Source organism: Physeter macrocephalus, chromosome 12 (genome assembly GCF_002837175.3).
Source record: "Physeter macrocephalus isolate SW-GA chromosome 12, ASM283717v5, whole genome shotgun sequence".
Lineage (NCBI taxonomy): Eukaryota > Metazoa > Chordata > Mammalia > Artiodactyla > Physeteridae > Physeter > Physeter macrocephalus.
This window is the reverse complement of record NC_041225.1, coordinates 53,530,039-53,548,766: the sequence shown is the minus strand read 5'-3', so window position 1 is coordinate 53,548,766 and position 18,728 is coordinate 53,530,039. Positions and strand designations below refer to the sequence as shown.

The 18,728-nt window shown below is 38.2% G+C and overlaps 1 non-coding gene across 1 annotated transcript; it reads left to right on the top strand.

Annotated features, from left to right (window-relative positions):
* Positions 1-18,397: 18,397 nt before the first annotated feature.
* On the top strand, positions 18,398-18,504 carry LOC112063667 (U6 spliceosomal RNA). The gene has a single exon (XR_002891109.1). It is a non-coding gene; the product is annotated as a U6 spliceosomal RNA (small nuclear RNA).
* The last annotated feature ends 224 nt before the right edge of the window (positions 18,505-18,728 follow it).

Here is an 18,728-nt window from a genome sequence, read left to right as displayed (position 1 = left end):
TAATACAATTACTCGTTCACATTTCCTTTGAAGTTTCCCCATTTTTTTTTTCAAATGGAGAATTATATTCAGAGTAGGGTAGATTTAAGGAAGATTTGGAAATAAGGAGTTGTCAGTTTCTGCTTATTGTAGGTACCCTGGCCTTTTGGAATTCTGTAAGGCCCTCATTCCTCTTCAGAAGCATCCCCTACTGAAATCATAGTGCATTGGCTCTTCACTGTCTCTCCCACTAGACATAGTAAACTACTTAGAGACTATACCGTATTTATCATTGCATTACCAGCAATTATCACAGAACCTAGAAGATAGTAGGCACATAATAATGGCTTAATGCATGAATAAATAATTATTAGAACCCCCCATACTAGTCTTACAACCTAATCCAGTTGCCCAGCGTTCCTTGAAATGTTGTTTTCTCTCTAACCTCTGGTAATGGTTACTCAGTTCCTGATTCATGGATGAGTTCATGATTGGTATTAGGATTTTCTCCTGAAATGTATCTTGTTTGCTGGGACGTTGCTAACTTCCCAGGCCTTGCCAGCCCACTAGCCAGCATGGAACCCCACCACCAGCCCTCAATTGCAGAGCTATTTCAAACTGATCATGTCTCCTGGGAACCATTACAAAACCTTTTGTGTGACCATGATCATTGTCTGAGGGAGGCTCCTGCTTCCATGTTTGTGACTGGAGTCTCAACCAGCTCAGAATTTTTGAATATTGATATCAGTAAAAAATGAGATCCAACTTCCCTGCTGCTTTGGATACTGGAATTTTTACTGCTGGGACCGTTTCAGCTCATAGGAGGCTAGTTCTTAGTTTGAGTTTGTCCTGTGGCTCCAGAGCAATTTGTCCCTGTGTTCTTCCCTTGTCCCACAGGCAGACAGGCAGATGAGATCACGTTCAAGCTGCTTCAAGCTAAGGTCATTCTGGAGTGTAATATCCTTTTGCGTCCCTCTATTCTTATTTCAGCCACCTCTTCTGTCCACAAGAACTTGCTATCCATGCTGCTCTCAGAGACTGAGAGTTTTCCAATGTACACTAATGTTATTGCCCTATTGACTAGAGTTTTCCCCTTGGACCAGTCACCTGCCTCTGTTTCATTCCCTCAGGACCATGGTCTCTACATCTACCTCTTGGATTGATCAGGGAAATTGGACAATAAATATTTAATACATACTGAAAATTTTGTAGGTCTCATGTATTGTATTGAAACACCCCCAAGATAAATAAAAGCATCCCCAGAAGTTATTGAACTATGTGGGGTTCTTCTGAATAAAATACGTAGGAACAAGAACAAATGAAAAAAAATGTTGGGCATTGTATAAGCTATTAAATCTATTGATGCATCTGAGTAACATGGTTGATGACCTGTGATAAAACACCCTTTTTTTTTGTGGAAAATATTTCAAAGAATAGAAGCAGCCCCCTTTTTTTTTTTTTTTTTAGAAAAAAAAGTTTTAAAATTAATTTGTTTTTGGCTGCGTTGGGTCCTCGTTGCTGTGCGTGAGCTTTCTCTACTTGCAGCGAGTGGGCGCTACTCTTCGTTGCGGTGCGCCGGCTTCTTATTGCGGTGGCTTCTCTTGTTGCGGAGCACCGGCTCCAGGTGCACGGGCTTCGGTAGTTGTGGGGCACGGGCTTAGTTGCTCCGTGCCATGTGGGATCTTCCCGGACCAGGGCTCAAACCCATGTCCCTTCCATTGGCAGGCGGATTCTTAACCACTGCGCCACCAGGTAAGTCCCGTTTTTTTTTTTTTTTTTTTTTTAAATTGAGAAGCAACCTTTTCATTTGAAAAGGAAAAGATAATATTTGTGAGATTTGGGCAACTTTAAAAAAGATGTATTCATCCCCTGTTGAGGACTTTCTGATAATTGATAATTTGAACTCTTTAAAGAAAGGCAGTACCAGTCAATTAAATTCACATTTATTGCATCCTAACTCTCTTATCCCTGTCCATTCATCTATGTGATACTCACCTTAAGATTTTGGAGGTTACCAAAAAAACCAACCCCTGATAATTTATTTTCTTTTCTGATTGTGTTTCCAATGACAGTTATCCCAAACTTGCCCCATTTCCTGCACTATCTCAAACACATTTTACTTCCTTTTCCCTTAGCAGATATCATTAAGCATTATAGTACTGAAGTGATTAAAACCATCTGATAAACTATCTCTATTTAATATTTCTTCACATTTTGACCAAATTTTTCTATTTCTCTAAGATTTTGGAGGAAGAAATATCTCTTCTTGGCAAGGCTAATCCTCTGTTTTTGCATAGAATCTCATCCCCCAGCCTCCAATAAAACAGTGCTACAGAGTCAGGTGCTATATCATTGCATGTATCATCAGGTCTCTTATAAAAAATAATCCTTCATTTTCTATCTTTATCACTTAATATTGTAGTCTTATTATCTCTTCCCTTTTATTGCAAAACTCAGTAGACTAGCTTTTGAGTACTGCTTGCTATTCCTTACAATTTTAACCTAGCCCTTCCTTAACGAAGTTCCATTAGCCTTGAATGCTCACCATTCTACTCAAACTGTTTTTTTTTTTTCCGGATTGACAATAATCTCTTAATTAGTTCTATGTATTCTTCTTAGGCTTCATCTTCCTCAACCTTCTTGCAATATATGATACAGTTAACCCCCTATCTCTTCTCAGATAGCTCTCTTTGCTTTCATAACACCATACTCTCTAAATCCTCTTTCTACGTTAAAAAAAAATAACAGCTTTATTGATATATCATTTACATACCATATGAATGATTTTTAGCCAATGGAATGTGAATGAAAGTTATGCATGCCAAGACTCTCCCATAGCCGCTTGTAAAGCTGTTTTTCATGCTATTCCCATATGTGGCTTGATTGTGAACTAATAAGCCACTATGTTGAAGGTGGTGGAGGCACCAGACGGAAGGAAAAAAGGAAGCAGACTGTCTCTGAATCACTGGAGAGGAGCCTATTGCCACTATGAAGCACTTCCTTGGACTTAGTGTGGCCAAGAAATACATGCATTTATGTTTAAGCTTTTGTTCACTTTCAGGTTTGTTGTAATAGCTAGTATAAACTTAACTAACATAAGAATGATAACAGCAACTTATAAATGCTCCATCACCATATGAAAGTCAGCTGTGCCAACATTCAGTATTTTTATATGCCAAATTCATTATTGAAAAACTATGTTTAATTTTCTTTATTACTGTAAGTAAATATTTTAATATACTAATTTGCCATTTGTATTTATTTTTGTAAATTGCCCAATTGTTTCTTTGTTAATATTTCTCTGAAGGTGTTTGTATGTCCTGATGGATTCTTCGCATTTTAAGAATGTAGCATTTTATCTGTCATATTGATTGCAAATTCTTTTTCACAATTTTTTATTTTTTATTTTTTTAATATTTTTTTTTTTGTGGTACGCGGGCCTCTCACTGTTGTGGCCTCTCCCATCATGGAGCACAGGCTCCAGACGCACAGGCTCAGTGGCCATGGCTTCACGGGCCCAGCCGCTCTGCGGCATGTGGGATCTTCCCAGACCGGGGCACGAACCCGTGTCCCCTGCATCGGCAGGCGGATTCTCAACCACTGCGCCACCAGGGAAGCCCCACAATTTTTTATTTTGTCATAATTTTTATTTTGGTGTGCTTTGACTTTTAATAATTTTATATAGAAAAAAATTCCTTATTAGTTTTCTTTTATATTATTCCTCTATTGTTTCTACCTTTGCTGTCATTTCCCAAAAGTCCTTCCTTATTCTGGAATTATATCCTAGTAGCTTCATACAATTTTTAAAACATTTAAATCTTTAATCAATCTGGAATTTAATTTAGTATAAAATTCTTTTTGTCCTTAATGTTTGGTCCAAATTCTTACTCATAGTAAGAGTAGGTACTTAATAAATAATTGTTAAATTTAGTTGTCTCCTTTAAAAACTTAATGTTGGATTAGATCAGTGGTTCTTACAGTGTAATCCTTAGACCATTATAATCAGCATCACCTGGGAACTTGTTAGAAATGCAGATTATTCAGCCCCACCCTAGACCTATGGAAGGCCCAGAAATCTGTGGTTTAACAAGCATCCAGGTGATTCTGCTGCAGGTTAAAGTTCACAGTCCCTGGAATGATTCTCCTCTTATTTTTAGCACAGTAGGAAATAGAGAAGAATACGTTCAAAGGCTAGCCCTTCTGGGGCCTCCATTCTCCATGCTTCTGTTTGCCTCAGATGCCAATTTCTCAGGAAGCTTTCTCCAGAACATCCCAGCAAATCTTTCCTTCCCATGCAGTACATTGCTCTGAATGTTTTCCAGTGCTCTTTCTCCTGCCTGCACATATTTCTCTGATATCAAAACTGATATTAACCATGTCAAAGATGTGATGGTGAGATTAAGTGCATTTGTGTAGAGGGTCATGGTGAGCAAGGTTTAGGTAACAGGCATAGGGATTCATGCAAGAGGAATAAGAGAATGTCACCCAGCCATAGACTAAGCCTAGTTATTTCTTTTGAGTGTGTGTGTGTGTGTGTGTGTGTGTGTGTATTCATACTTTAAAAAGTCCCAGGATGCGCTGTTGCTTTACTGGAAAACCAGAAATGCCAATCCCATTTCTTGAGGACAAGGCATTGCTGCAGGGCTGCTGACCTCGGAGAATTTTCTGACCTGGCAGACAATGAGGGGAATGCCTAGGGCGTTGCTTTCCCACCAGGCTCTCCTTTGGAGAGGAATGTTAGACCTGACAACTTGATCACTGCTGCAATTTCCGGTGCTCTTAATACGAAGGAACGTGTGTTTGGGGCTAGAGAGGGAGGGAGGTCCTTGGCAGGCTGAGTGTGCTGATCTTTTCACGTGCTCTACTGTCTCTTCCTCTCTTGCTGCAGTTGGGTTTGCTTGCTGTCTCCGACCCAACGAGCTGATGGGCGCTGCCTGCTGCGCGTGTCAGAGCTGCCTGGCGCAGGCAGCTGCATTCCCTGACTTGACATCTCATCCCTCATCCTTCCTCAGATCTCGTCAACCTACACGGTCTGCCCTGCCAACAGCTGATAGCGAAATGACTGAGGGGAAGGCAGTGACAGCAATAGCTGTTCGGCATTCATTTTACCTTTGGTTTTTGCTGCACAGAAGATTCCGGGACTGATGAGGTCTGAGCTGCAGAGGAGATGTAGAGGAGCACTGGGTTTGAGGAAGGTGGGACACTCAGACATCTGCCCTTTCTCCTCCTACAATACAATGAAAGTTGGGACAAGTGGTCTCTGGCAATGATTTAATGCCTCCTTTGTTTGGACATTTGTCCATTAACATAGTAGTGTTGACAGATGCATGGAGAGTTGTGTGTTGTCACCAAGACTCAGAGACTATATATTTCTGTTTCCTGCATATCATTCATAGGACCTTTTATAAATTCAGAGGCAAAACAGAGAATTAGGCTCCTGCTATTATCGGCATTCTTGCTTCTTCCTTGTTCTCATTACCAAAATGACTTCCCATAGCACCTACTTACACAGCTCAGGGCTGTACAAGGAGAAGAAGGTGGGAACAGATGCCACCCTGCCCTCCAGGAGTTTGTAATCCAGGACAAATTGCCCAGATAGAGACAAACCTTATTTCTGTATCCTTTTCTTCTTTGTTACCTGCCATATAGCTTGTCCTTGTGGATGGGGTACACAAACTTTATTCTCAGGCCTACATCCCAGTCCTAGCTTGATCATTCACTAGCTGTGTGACCTTGGGCAACTCATTTAACTCTTCTGAGTTTCTATTTCCTCATTTATAAAATGGGTGCAACAATGAACCCTGTTACAGGAATGTTGCAAGGTTAGGGTTAGTGTTTATAAACTAAGCCTACAGTGAGTGTTCAATTCCTGGTAGTTGCTGACATTTTGGTAAGTGAATCTAATGATATGTGTGTGGATATCACATTTCTTGTGATGTGTATGGATGGATTCAGAGCCCTGGATGAGTACAAAGAAGTTAAGTTTTAGAAACCTATTACTACAGATTAGTAGTCCTCTCTTCCACTGCCCCATCTATAATCCCTTCTCCACAGAATCAGGTTATGAAGCTAGCATAAAATGCTTAAGTTACCTGCATAGATATTGTCCACGTGATAGATTCATAACACATATTATCTGGATAGGTTAGCCTGAACATAACATTTCAGTTAACCAAATTCTGCTTCTGAGTGATTTAAAGATACTGGATTTTGATTAATTCCCCTCAACTAAAGTTAGTAATGGTTACAGTTATTGAGTGATGTAGCTTATGGAGAGGGTTCCATATGGATACCTTTTTCTTTAATTAAAAATCATGACTTTAAATATCATGTTCTTTGCTGCATTTATGTAATAGTTTAACTTGATAATTTGTTCATGTATACTAGGATTATCCACTATAATTAAATTGAAGAACACTGTTACAGATTAAATGATAATTATGTTTGATCCCTTTGCATGATCAGTTAGTATTGGCTATGTTTATGTTGGATACAGCTCAAATAGAATGACTGATAGGTGAGGTGGATTTTTTTCACATTGATGTTTCACTAATCCTGTAACTCCATGGGCCAATTTTCCATTACAGTCTCATCAGATAGGTGTGCCTTTGATTTCTTTTCTGAGCAGAAAAATGAGCCTTTTGATGTCTTCATGTTTTTGCCCTCAGCCAGTTATGTAACAGTTTCCTACAGTACTTGCATAGAATTCATACTTCTCAAAGTCCCTTCACTTGAACTCCATGACACTGACCCCATTTCTAGTTTCCTCCTTGATTTCTCCATATATGAAGAAAAATGCCAACTGCCAAATGATGTGTAGGAAAAGTGGGGATAATTCTTTGGAATGTTAAGCATTTTTCCTTAAGAGTTTGAAGGTCCAGTATATTTTGAAAGCATAGGGCCATTTTTGGAAGAAGAGAAGGAAGATGGAATTCATAGTCTTGGCATTCTTTCACATTCCAGAAGCTGGAGCATGCGTGTGTAGGGGAATTTCTTGGTTATATCAATCATATTCTACCTCCTTTGTTGTTTGACCAATTGATGTATGAATTACCACAACAAGATTATAAGCAACTTGAAGTCAAAGAATCTTTTTTAGAAGTTTATTTGCCTCAAGATGCTTAGCATAGTGTAGGGAAATTAAGTACTCAGTGGTTTCTTGCTGAATGGAATTTAGAGAGACTTTCTGCTTCTCACTGCCTACCTAACATCAGGTTGCTTGAAGTTGGCTCATGGGAACTTGTTCATTATGTCTGCTCCATGGATAGTAAGGCAAATGTGTATAAGAAAAAGGGTCAATGAGATACAAACAGAGTCAGATTGGGATAAATGGACCATGCCCTTTTTTGATACTTTGTGACTCCAAATTACTTTTAGTAATAGAAGCTCATTAAATTTTCACAAAGTGGTGATGTGAAATCCACCCCAAAATATGTGAATTGCTTAAAAATAATGTCTCATAGATGTTAAACTGAAAACAAGAAAAATTCCCGAGACAGAGCTGATGTCTATTGCATGGTAACATGGGGCCAGTGGAGATCTGTTTCAAGAATGAACACCTTCCTAACCAGAGCTAGAGTCACAGATAAGTAAAACTGACAGTCAGCCACATACATGCCCAAGAAACATACTTTGATACTGAGATTTGAGAATATTGCTGCAGCCCTACCACTGTTAATGTTATCACTTGGTGGCTAAAGAGTGTTGAAAAGCAAGGGGTTTTGGGAAAAGAGGTAGACCAAGTATTTTAAAATGAACACAGTATCTCATTATTAAATTCATATCCCGACTTATTGAGATAAATCCTCCTCTTTGAGCCGGGGATGGTCATGGAAATGGTAATTTCTCTTGTCCATGTGATTTATTTATTTTGTCCTTCTCCGGTTTCTCTAAGGTTGTCTGGGATAAGCCTGATCACCTGGTAGAAATGCTTGAAGCAGTTGTTGTGACAGTCAGGGAGTGAAAGAGGGATGTGCTGACTTGTTGAATGTTTTGGTGGGCTTGGTAGAAAATGGCAACATCTTTGACATGTGATCCTTGGGTTCACCTCTCCTGATGCTTTGTTCATGACTGAAGCTTGGGGTACTTGTTTTCCTGACACAGTACCACTGCCTAACTACGGTAGACCTCTCAGGGACATTCCCAAGAAAGGGAAGGCAGACAAATTCTGTCCTTGCATGAAAAAAAGGGTGGTTATGGACATTTGTGTGAAAAGCTGAAATGTGACATGTTTATGACTAAAAATACAGGCTGGCAATGCCATCTCCAGGGTGGGAAAGTTTTATTTTGTAATTTCTTTTCTTTTTTTTTTTTTTTGGCCCGTTTTGGGTCTTTGTTGCTGCATGTGGGCTTTATCTAGTTGCAGCGAGCGGGGGCTGCTCTTCATTGTGGTGTGCTGGCTTCTCATTACAGTGGCTTCTCTTGTTGTGGAGCATGGGCTCTAGGCGCATGGTCTCAGTAGTTGTGGCACACAGGCTTAGTTGCTCCACGACATGTGGGATCATCCCGGACCAGGGCTCAAACCCACGTCCCCTGCATTGGCAGGTGGATTCTTAACCACTGTGCCATCAGGGAAGTCCCTATTTTGTAATTTCTATAACTCGAAAGACTTGGTGTTTTTGTCCTCTAAGTTTTAATTTATTGGTGTTTGATATCTGCTTATAAAATATGGACTCTCTGGAAAGTAGTATTTTGATGCCAACCAACAGGTTAAAAACCAGAATTCATAATTTTCTAACTAGAGTCTTAAAAACCCCTTACTATAGTTATAGTAACTTGCAGGAACAATGAAGTAACCAAGAACTTTGTGACTTCATAAATGGGGACTATAAATGATGGTTTAGGAACCCTATAATATCAGACCCTCTTGTTGGGGTTCTGTTTGGTTTGCTGGTACATCTGTGTGGTACATTTCAGGCATTTGGCAAAACTTAGCTCTTTAGCGTAAATATTATCTTAATGTACATTAAAAAAATGTTCCTGACTTTGGAACTTGATTATAAGTTCCAAATTTTGATTATAAAATATCATTCACTAAAAAATATAATGTTTTTAAAGTTATTCAATTTAAAACATTGTCTCTCACATCTTATGGATTTTTCAAAAAATTAAACTGTTTAACAAAAAAGTATACCTAAAAATCCTGTTTAGAAGATCACCAATCTCTTATCATTTCACTGAGTTTATTTCCCTGTATTTCTTGTTAAAATTTATTTTGAGTGCCAGATTTCATCACATCTTCACCATTTCATGTAAGCCTCTACCACACAAAAGCAATGAACTGATTAATAAATGTTAAACAGTAAATTCATACATGAAAATATAAACCCTTATTGCTAAAGTTAAACAATATTAATACAGTTAGCCTCAAGAAATTCATGTTTCTGCAAGGATTCTTATGGGTAGTAGGTGTTAACCCATTCACGAGTATATGGCTGTAAAGGCCCCCACCAGAGGGGCACGGCAGAATTTTGAGACTCTCAGGTACCTGCTCTGTGGTTGGTTTGATTCTCCAATTTTACCTTCTTCTTTCTGAGGCTAGACCTGGAGTTTTCCCTTAATTCCTTGACTTTACTTCTGACTTAGGCTTCGTGATGTGTCAGACTTCTAGGATTCCTGTACTGGTCTTTGAGCTGCTGCATCAGCTACCCCTCAGATTGCTAAGGCTAGATTTCTCAAGTCAGCAGGTGTCTGTACCTGAATTCTTTTTTGTCACTGCTTGACTTGACTAAGCTTGGAGTTGGCTGTGCTTTGTGTCCTAGTTTCAGTAAAACTCCATGAGAGCAGGGACTGACCACTTTACAGTAACAGTCTAGCAATTTCAGAAATGAGCTATGGAAAGCAGAAGAGGGAGGTTCCAAAGGTATCCTAGAGTGAAAATTTTGGTATAGTCAATAATAACTACACGTTTTCTTAGTCTTTAGTTTAAATATTAGTTGCTGGGTTTACTTAAAGAAAATTGCAGCTTCTTTCCTAATTTTCTTCTAGGCTTTATTTTTATTTTTTATTATTTCTTTCTTTATTTAAAGAAGATGTTGGGGGTAGGAGTTTATTAATTAATTAATTTATTTTTGCTGTGTTGGGTCTTCGTTTCTGTGCGAGCGCTTTCTCCAGTTGTGGCAAGCGGGGGCCACTCTTCATCGCGGTGCGCGGGCCTCTCACTATCGCGGCCTCTCCCGTTGCGGAGCACAGGCTCCAGACGCACAGGCTCAGTAGTTGTGGCTCATACGCCTAGTTGCTCCTCGGCATGTGGGATTCTCCTAGACCAGGGCTCGAACCTGTGTCCCCTGCGTTAGCAGGCAGATTCTCAACCACTGCGCCACCAGGGAAGCCCTATTTTTTTATTTTTAAAATTTATTTATTTGTTTATTTTTGTCTGTGTTGGTCTTTGTTGCTGCACGCGGGCTTTCTCTAGTTGTAGAGAGCGGGGGCTACTCTTCGTTGCGGTGCATGGGCTTCTCATTTCCGTGGCTTCTCTTGTTGTGGAGCCCGGGCTCTAGACACGTGGGCTTCAGTAGTTGTGGCTCGTGGGCTCTAGAGCGCAAGCTCAGTGGTTGTGGCGCACAGGCTTGGTTGCTCCACGGCATGTGGGATCTTCCTGGACCAGGGCTTGAACCCATGTCCTCTGCATTGGCAGGCGGATTCTTAACCATCCCGCCACCAGGGAAGTCCTTCTTTTAGGCTTTAATTTGCAGAATGGAATGACATTCTTGCTCTTCACATTTTTGGGAAAGAATGGAATAGAGTGGTTGAATTAAGAAAAAGAAGTAACACTGTGAAGTAACCCAGTGATTTGAAGCTATGTGGCTTTGATTGAGCCTCATTTAAAAGAGGATGGCTCACTAAGTAACACAGGCAAATCAAATCAGTGGACATTTTATTAATTTATCTCATAAAAAAAGAGTCAATCAGTATCATACCTACGGGAATATTCACATAAAATCAGATTCAAATATGACTAATTAAAAAGAATTTCCAAGAGTAGCTCAGCATAACGCCAAATTAAAGAGTGAATGTACCTGAGGAGCTAGAAGCACTAAGGGAATTCAGGAAGAAGCTGTGGTTAGTACCAGCAAGAGCCTTGGGGAATGAGACTCAAGGTCAGAGATTAGAATCAAGAAAAGTTGGATAAATTTTGCTAATCCCAAGAACAATGCTCAAAGTAGACAGAGTCAAAAATCAAGAAGAATCAGAAGAAGATGTATTAAGTATGTTCTGAGGCTCTGGGTCCTGCTTGCATTGATGACCTGGTGGGAGCTACCTAGGGTAGCATATGAGACAGAAAGACCTGGAAGCCACAGAGGGCCAGGAAACTGGGAGACAGGTGAAAATGTAGCCAGGAAAGGACTCCAGATTGAAAGCTGAGAGGAATTGAATTAGGTAATAATCTGGCAGGACCAGAAAAAAGATGGAAATTTTGGTTGGGTATCAATGTTAGTATGTTGAAAAATGTAGGCTGAGGTTTGGGTGAACTCTGGGGTGAATCTTGAAGTAATCATGCAGAATAGACACTGAGCATTCACTCTGAGTGAATTGACTAGTTCTCTTCACATGTGTTTTGTGCATCTGTGGTGTAAGCCACACTAGAGTTGACATTATGGGAAAAAACGGAAGCAAATGAGACATGTCTCTTGTCCTTGTTTTAGTCAGTATGGTCAAGATGTAGCCTGATACCTCACAGGCACTTACATATTTTTTGACTGTCTTTTTTTGTGTTCTGGTCACAGTTGGGTTACTGGAACCAACTCATATGGCACAAGAGCTGTTTGTTAACATCTCTTCCCAACTCTATGTGATGACATGTTGGAAGCTTGAAATTGACCATGATGGTAGTATTTTCATCACAGGTGGAATTTTTGGATTAGTGATTATCTAGAGGATATGAATGGCTCTTTATTATTTTTCCTATGAAAAGTGGAAGCATTGTTTTTCTATCCTTAGAAAGAGTTCCTTTCATAAGTGCATGCAAACTGGGTCTTGGCCCACCACCTCTTAGGTTAGACATTCAGGGTCATTTTATATCTGCAGTTTCAGATACACTAATTTGCTAACTTTGAGATTAGAGCAGGAATAACCTCAGTGCTCTGTTAATGCCAATTACCTCTGAAACAGCCAGACTAAAGACAGATAAAAGTCCCCTGATGACTGATTAAAATATGGTATCCTGAAAATTAAATGTCTAGTTTGAGCACAGATGTAGCACAAAGATTTGTTATCTGAATTGACTCAGATTGAATGCTAACATTGGGAAAACTCACAAGGAATAATAAAATTGTTATACTCCCCCAGTAGGAATAAAAAAGAAAGAACTTCATACTTCTGGGGCATGTTAAAGTCAAGAAAATTGGGATTGAAATCTTTTGTGATGAGCTTTTAAGTCATAAAACTTACTAATAAGAGGGCAGAATTCAAAATAGCAGAACTAAGGATGTAATTAAAATTTCTATGATGATACCCCCTTAGTCTAATGTTACCATTTGATTTGTGCTTTTCAAATAGTGTTATTTATAACTCACAATTTTCATAAGAGAGCAAAAGAACTTTCTGTGGTGGGCTTATTTCATTTTGGTCAATGCTTCTGTCTCCTGGTGCCATCTAGAATTTGGATAAGGACCTATTTTTAAGGCATAAAATTGGAAAAGATTTCAAGGGATTAGAAAATGATTGATCTAATGGAATTGATATCAGACTTGGCAGCGGGCTTTAAACATCCAGTTTCTGTTTTAATTAATGAAATATCAACATATGGATAACGTTGAGGAATGGAATAAAGAATCAGGAAAGGAATATTTGAATTGTCACTTGTTTAAGCTATATCATAAATGCTAAAATGTTGGAAATAGCTGTATTCCTCGAAGGTTATAAAAATATCAAATGAATTTATTTTTAAAATTAACAATGTATTTTAAATTATTTATTTGTTTATTTTTATTGAAGTATAGTTGATTTATAATATTTACAGTATTATATTAGTTTCAGGTGTACAACATTATTCAAAATTTTTATAGATTTACTCCATTTAAAGTTACTATAAAATATTGGCTATATTCCCTGTGCTGTACAATATATCCTTGTTGCTTATTTATTTTACACATAGGAGTTTGTACCTCTTAGTTCCTTACCCCTATCTTGCCCCTCCTTCCTACCCTCTCCCCACTGATAACCACTAGTTTGTTCTTTATATCCGCGAGTCTGTTTCAGAGTATAGTTTGCTCGTGTTCATGACCTTGAGGTCAAGTCTGTCTCCTTTAGATCACAGGTTTACTTAAATTATAGCCCCAGGTAGTTTTCACCTACAGGTTTTTTTTTTTTTTTTTTCAGGCTCCTCTCACAGTTATTGGACCCTCATTCCAGTCTCAGCTTTAAGCAGTGAGGCTTAGTTTGGTCTATAATTCATGAGGCACGTCTGTTCTTTTATTCACCAGAATCTAAGACAACTGGCTACTTCTGCTAATTTCTACTCCTGAACTCTGAAGCACCAGAAATTCTTTAATATATTATATTTATATAATATGCAAAAATTTGTGTATTATATGGAATCATATATATATGAATCTGTAGCACTTAGCTTCTAGCAGAGTGCATGACATTAAGTAGCCACATATTAAATACTTACAAGGTTGAAGTTGATTGACTATATTATGAACTTGGCTACTAATTTATCATAGTAAAATTTTAAGCTATTATAATGTTTTTCCAAATGAGGTTTTCTTTGTTAAGCATTGTAATTCTGTGTTTAGCTAAAATTATACTGAAGCAAGTTTATTTTCATGAAAATAAATGTACTTTTATGTTGGCAATCCAAACTCCATTCTTTGGCTTTAAATGAATCAAAATGATTGTACTAGATTTTCAAGATCTTAAACAAGGTCTGAAAGAATCAACAAAGATACTAAATAGCACACTTACAGGATAAAATTTCCTTTTGGGAAAACATAAAAATTATTTTTTTAAGGAAGTCATCTGATAATTTTACACTAATGTGTTCATAGTTGGTGATCAAACTTGTGGAAATGTTCTGGAAACCTCAAAAATATGGTAAACAACATACTATTTATCTGAAAGTTAAAGGAGGTCATGTCAGCAAAAGAGAATACTTGTGAAGCCATAAGCTTTGCACATAGAGTTGCTCTTAATGGTCTAATATTAATTTAAAGCAAATTTAATTTAAACTTTGAACATATGGACTGTTATTTAATAAATTTTAGAAAAAATAGATTAAAAGAATTGAGGAAAGGAAGGTAGTGAGAGATAAGGAAGCTCATAATAGCCTTTGACTCTCAAAAATAATTTGTGGTGCATGATTTTATGTTAAATGAATGAATCAGTGGAAACAACATGTTTATATTGATACTATCAGAAAAAGAGCAAGTGCTTCCAATACAATCACAAATACAGAATAGTCAGTTAGAAACTCCATATGCTGAGAATCATGAGAACATCACTGTATTAAAAACAAGTATGCTATCATTTTGTTTTCTGAGACTGCCATAACAATTAAACACAAATTTGGTGACTTAAAAGGACAGTTTATTTTCTCACAGTTCTGGAGACCGGAAGTTGGGCAGGGCTGAACTCCCTCTAGAGCCGCTAGGAGAGACTCTGTTCCTTGCCTCTTTCAGCTTCTAGTGCCTATTGGCATTCCTTGGGTTGTGGCTGCATCATTTCACATCACTTCCTTCTCTGTGTGTCTCTAAACTCCATCTGCCTCTCTCTTATAGGAATACTTGTGATGGCATTTCGTGTTTACCCAGATAATCCAGGGTAATCTCCTTTTTTCAAGATTCTTAATTTAGTCACACCTTTTGCCCTATAAAGTAATATTCACTCTTTTGCCATGTAGGGTACTATTCACAGATTCTAGGGATTAGGATGTTGTATTGATTTGCTAGTGCTGCCATTACAAAATACCACAGATTTGGTAACTTAAACAATAGAAGTTTATTGTTTCACAGTCCCGGAGGCTAGAAGCCTGAGATCAAGGTGTTGGCAGGTTTGATGTCTCCCAAGGCTCCCTCTTTGGCTTGTAGACTACCCCCTTCTCATTGTGTCCTCATGTGTTCTTTCCTCTCTGCACATGTGCCCCTGTTGTCTCTTTGTGTGTCCAAATTTCCTTTTCTTATAAGGACACTAGTCAGTTTGGCTCACCCTAAAGGCCTCATTTTAACTTAATTTCCTCCGTAAAGACCTTATCTCCACATACAGTCACATTCTGACATACTGGGAGTTAAGGCTTCAACGTGTTAATGTGGGGGGCACAATTTAGCCCATGCCATACATGAACATATATTTTTTGGGCCACCATTCAGCCCATTACAAATGTGTAACTTTTGATTGAAATCATAAGGGAAGAAAGCTAAATATAATTTATTATGCTCCATTCACCAATGCAGACAAATGTAATACATTTACGAGGTAGTCTTATTAAAATAGTAAAATTTCATGGATAAAGAACTCTATCAGGAGTTTCTGACAGTTAACTAGAAAAATCACTTACATGGAACAGTTGTTTCTCAATGAGGCAAGATTAAATGTTAGCATATTGCAAAATCTCACACTGATATTTTTTGGGAATATAAAGAAAGTTTCCCCTTTCATTTATGGATTTATAGATACACTTGTGAAGCTTACAATAGAAAAGAATTCTCCCTTGGCTAAAGGAAAACATGTAATTTAAGTTGAGATGTAATTTATACTATATGCTGCAATTACCTGACTTTAATGAGAGAATAAAGTAAATTCCAATATACTTTCCTGGGAATCATTCCAGCTCTCAATAATCTGTTGCAGTGGATGCCAGGAAGTGGCTGTTTATAGAAAGATGGCCCAAAGTCCACATCTATACACACAGGTTGCTTTCATAGTAGCATTATCTTTGATTACAAAGAAAGTGAACTAATGTTATTATATATATTTGCAGAGATATATCATGCACGTACCATGTACATGTGACCAGGACATCTAAGAACATAAAAATTACAAATATAAAAAATCATACCAGTATAGCAGAAGGAGTAACACTCCCAAACTCATTCTGTGAGACCACCATCACCGTGATACCCAAACCAGACAAAGATGTCACAAAGACAGAAAACTACAGGCCAATATCACTGATGAACATAGATGCAAAAATCGTCAACAAAATACTAGCAAACAAAATCCAACAGCACAGATCCAACAGATCCAATCCAAAGGATCATATAATATGATCAAGTGGGGTTTAACCCAGGAATGCAAGGATTCTTCAATATATGCAAATCATCAATGTGATAAACACCATATTAACAAATTGAAGGAGAAAAACCATATGATCATCTCAATAGATGCAGAAAAAGCTTTCAACAAAATTCAACACCAATTTATGATAAAAACCTTCCAGAAAGTTGGCATAGGGGGAACTTACCTCACCATAATAAAGGCCATATATGACAAACCCACAGCCAACATCGTCCTCAATGGTGAAAAACTGAAACCGTTTTCACTAAGATCAGGAACAAGACAAGGTTGCCCACTCTCAGCACTGTTATTCAACATAATTTTGGAAGTTTTAGCCACAGCAGTAAGAGAAGGAAAAGAAATAAAAGGAATCCAAATCAGAAAAGAAGAAGTAAAGATGTCACTGTTTGCAGATGACATGATACTATACATAGAGAATCCTAAAGACTCTACCAGAAAACTCCTAGAGCAAATCAATGAATTTGATTGGTAAAGTAGCAGGATACAAAATTAATGCACAGAAATCTCTTGCATTCCTATACACTACAACGTTGAGAAAGAAAAACGGAGCTGGAAGAATCAGGCTCCCTGACTTCATGCTATACTACAAAGCTACAGTAATCAAGACAGTATGATGAAATACCTAGGAATAAATCTACCTAACGAGACAAAAGACCTGTATGAAGAAAACTATAAGACACTGATGAAAGAAACTAAAGATGATACAAACAGATGGAGAGATATACCATGTTCTTGGATTGGAAGAATCAACATTGTGCAAATGACTCTACTACCCAAAGCAATCTACAGATTCAATGCAATCCCCATCAAACTACCACTGGCATTTTTCACAGAACTAGAACAAAAAATTTCACAATTTGTACGGAAACACAAAAGACCCTGAATAGCCAAAGCAACGTTGAGAAAGAAAAACGGAGCTGGAAGAATCAGGCTCCCTGACTTCATGCTATACTACAAAGCTACAGTAATCAAGACAGTATGGTACTGGCACAAAAACAGAAATATAGATCAATGGAACAGGATAGGAAGCCCAGAGATAAACCCATGCACATATGGTCACCTTATTTTTATTTTTTATTTTTTTTTTGCAGTACGCAGGCCTCTCACTCTTGTGGCCTCTCCCGTTGCGGAGCACAGACTCCGAATGTGCAGGCTCAGCAGCCATGGCTCACGGGCCTAGCTGCTTCGCGGCATGTGGGATCTTCCCGGAGTGGGGCACGAACCCGTGTCCCCTGCATTGGCAGGCGGACTCTCAACCACTGCGCCACCAGGGAAGCCCTGGTCACCTTATTTTTGATAAAGGAGGCAAGAATATACAATGGAGAAAAGACAGATTCTTCAATAAGTGGTGCTGGGAAAACTGGACAGCTACATGTAAAAGTATGAAATTAGAACACTCCCTAACACCACACACAAGAATAAACTCAAAATGGGTTAAAGACCTAAATGTAAGGCCAGACACTATCAATCTCTTAGAGGAAAACATAGGCAGAACACTCTATGACATAAATCACAGCAAGATCCTTTTTGACCCATGTCTTAGGGAAATGGAAACAAAACAAAAACAAAAACAAATGGGAGCTAATGAAACTTAAAAGCTTTTGCACAGCAAAGGATACCATAAACAAGACCAAAAGACAACCCTCAGAATGGGAGAAAATATTTGGAAACGAATCAATGGACAAAGGATTAATCTTCAAAATATATAAACAGCTCATGCAGCTCAATATTAAAAAAACCAAACAACACAATCCAAAAATGGGCAGAAAATCTAAATAGAAATTTCTCCAAGAAGTTATACAGATTGCCAACAAACACGTGAAAGGATGCTCAACATCATTAATCATTAGAGAAATGCAAATCAAAACTTCAATGAGATATCATCTCACACCAGTCAGAATGGCCATCATCAAAAAATCTAGAAACAATAAATGCTGGAGAGGGTGTGGAGAAAAGGGAACCCTCTTGCACTGTTGGTGGGAATGTAAATTGATACAGCCACTATGGAGAACAGTATGGAGGTTCCTTAAAAGACTAAAAATAGAACTGCCTGGAGCATTTTAAAACCACATATATTGCCATTGCAGTTTTGTTACTAAATTCAAGATTTTGATACTGAATTCAAGACATTTAAAAATGTCATCTTTTTATGTTTTTATATTGTGTCAACGAATACCATTTAGTGGTTGCTTCGGCAGCACTTATACTAAAATTGGAACAATACAGAGAAGATTAGCATGACCGCTGTGCAAGGATGACACACAAATTCGTGAAGCGTTCCATGTTTTTTTTAACAATAGCCAGGTCATGGAAGCAACCTAAATGTCCATCAACAGAGGAATGGATAAAGAAGATGTAGTACATATATACAATGGAATATTACTCAGTCATAAAAAGGAATGAAATTGGGTCATTTGTGGAGACATGGATGGACCTAGAGACTGTCATACAGACTGAAGTAAGTCAGAAAGAGAAAAACAAATATCATTTATTAACACATATATGTGGAATCT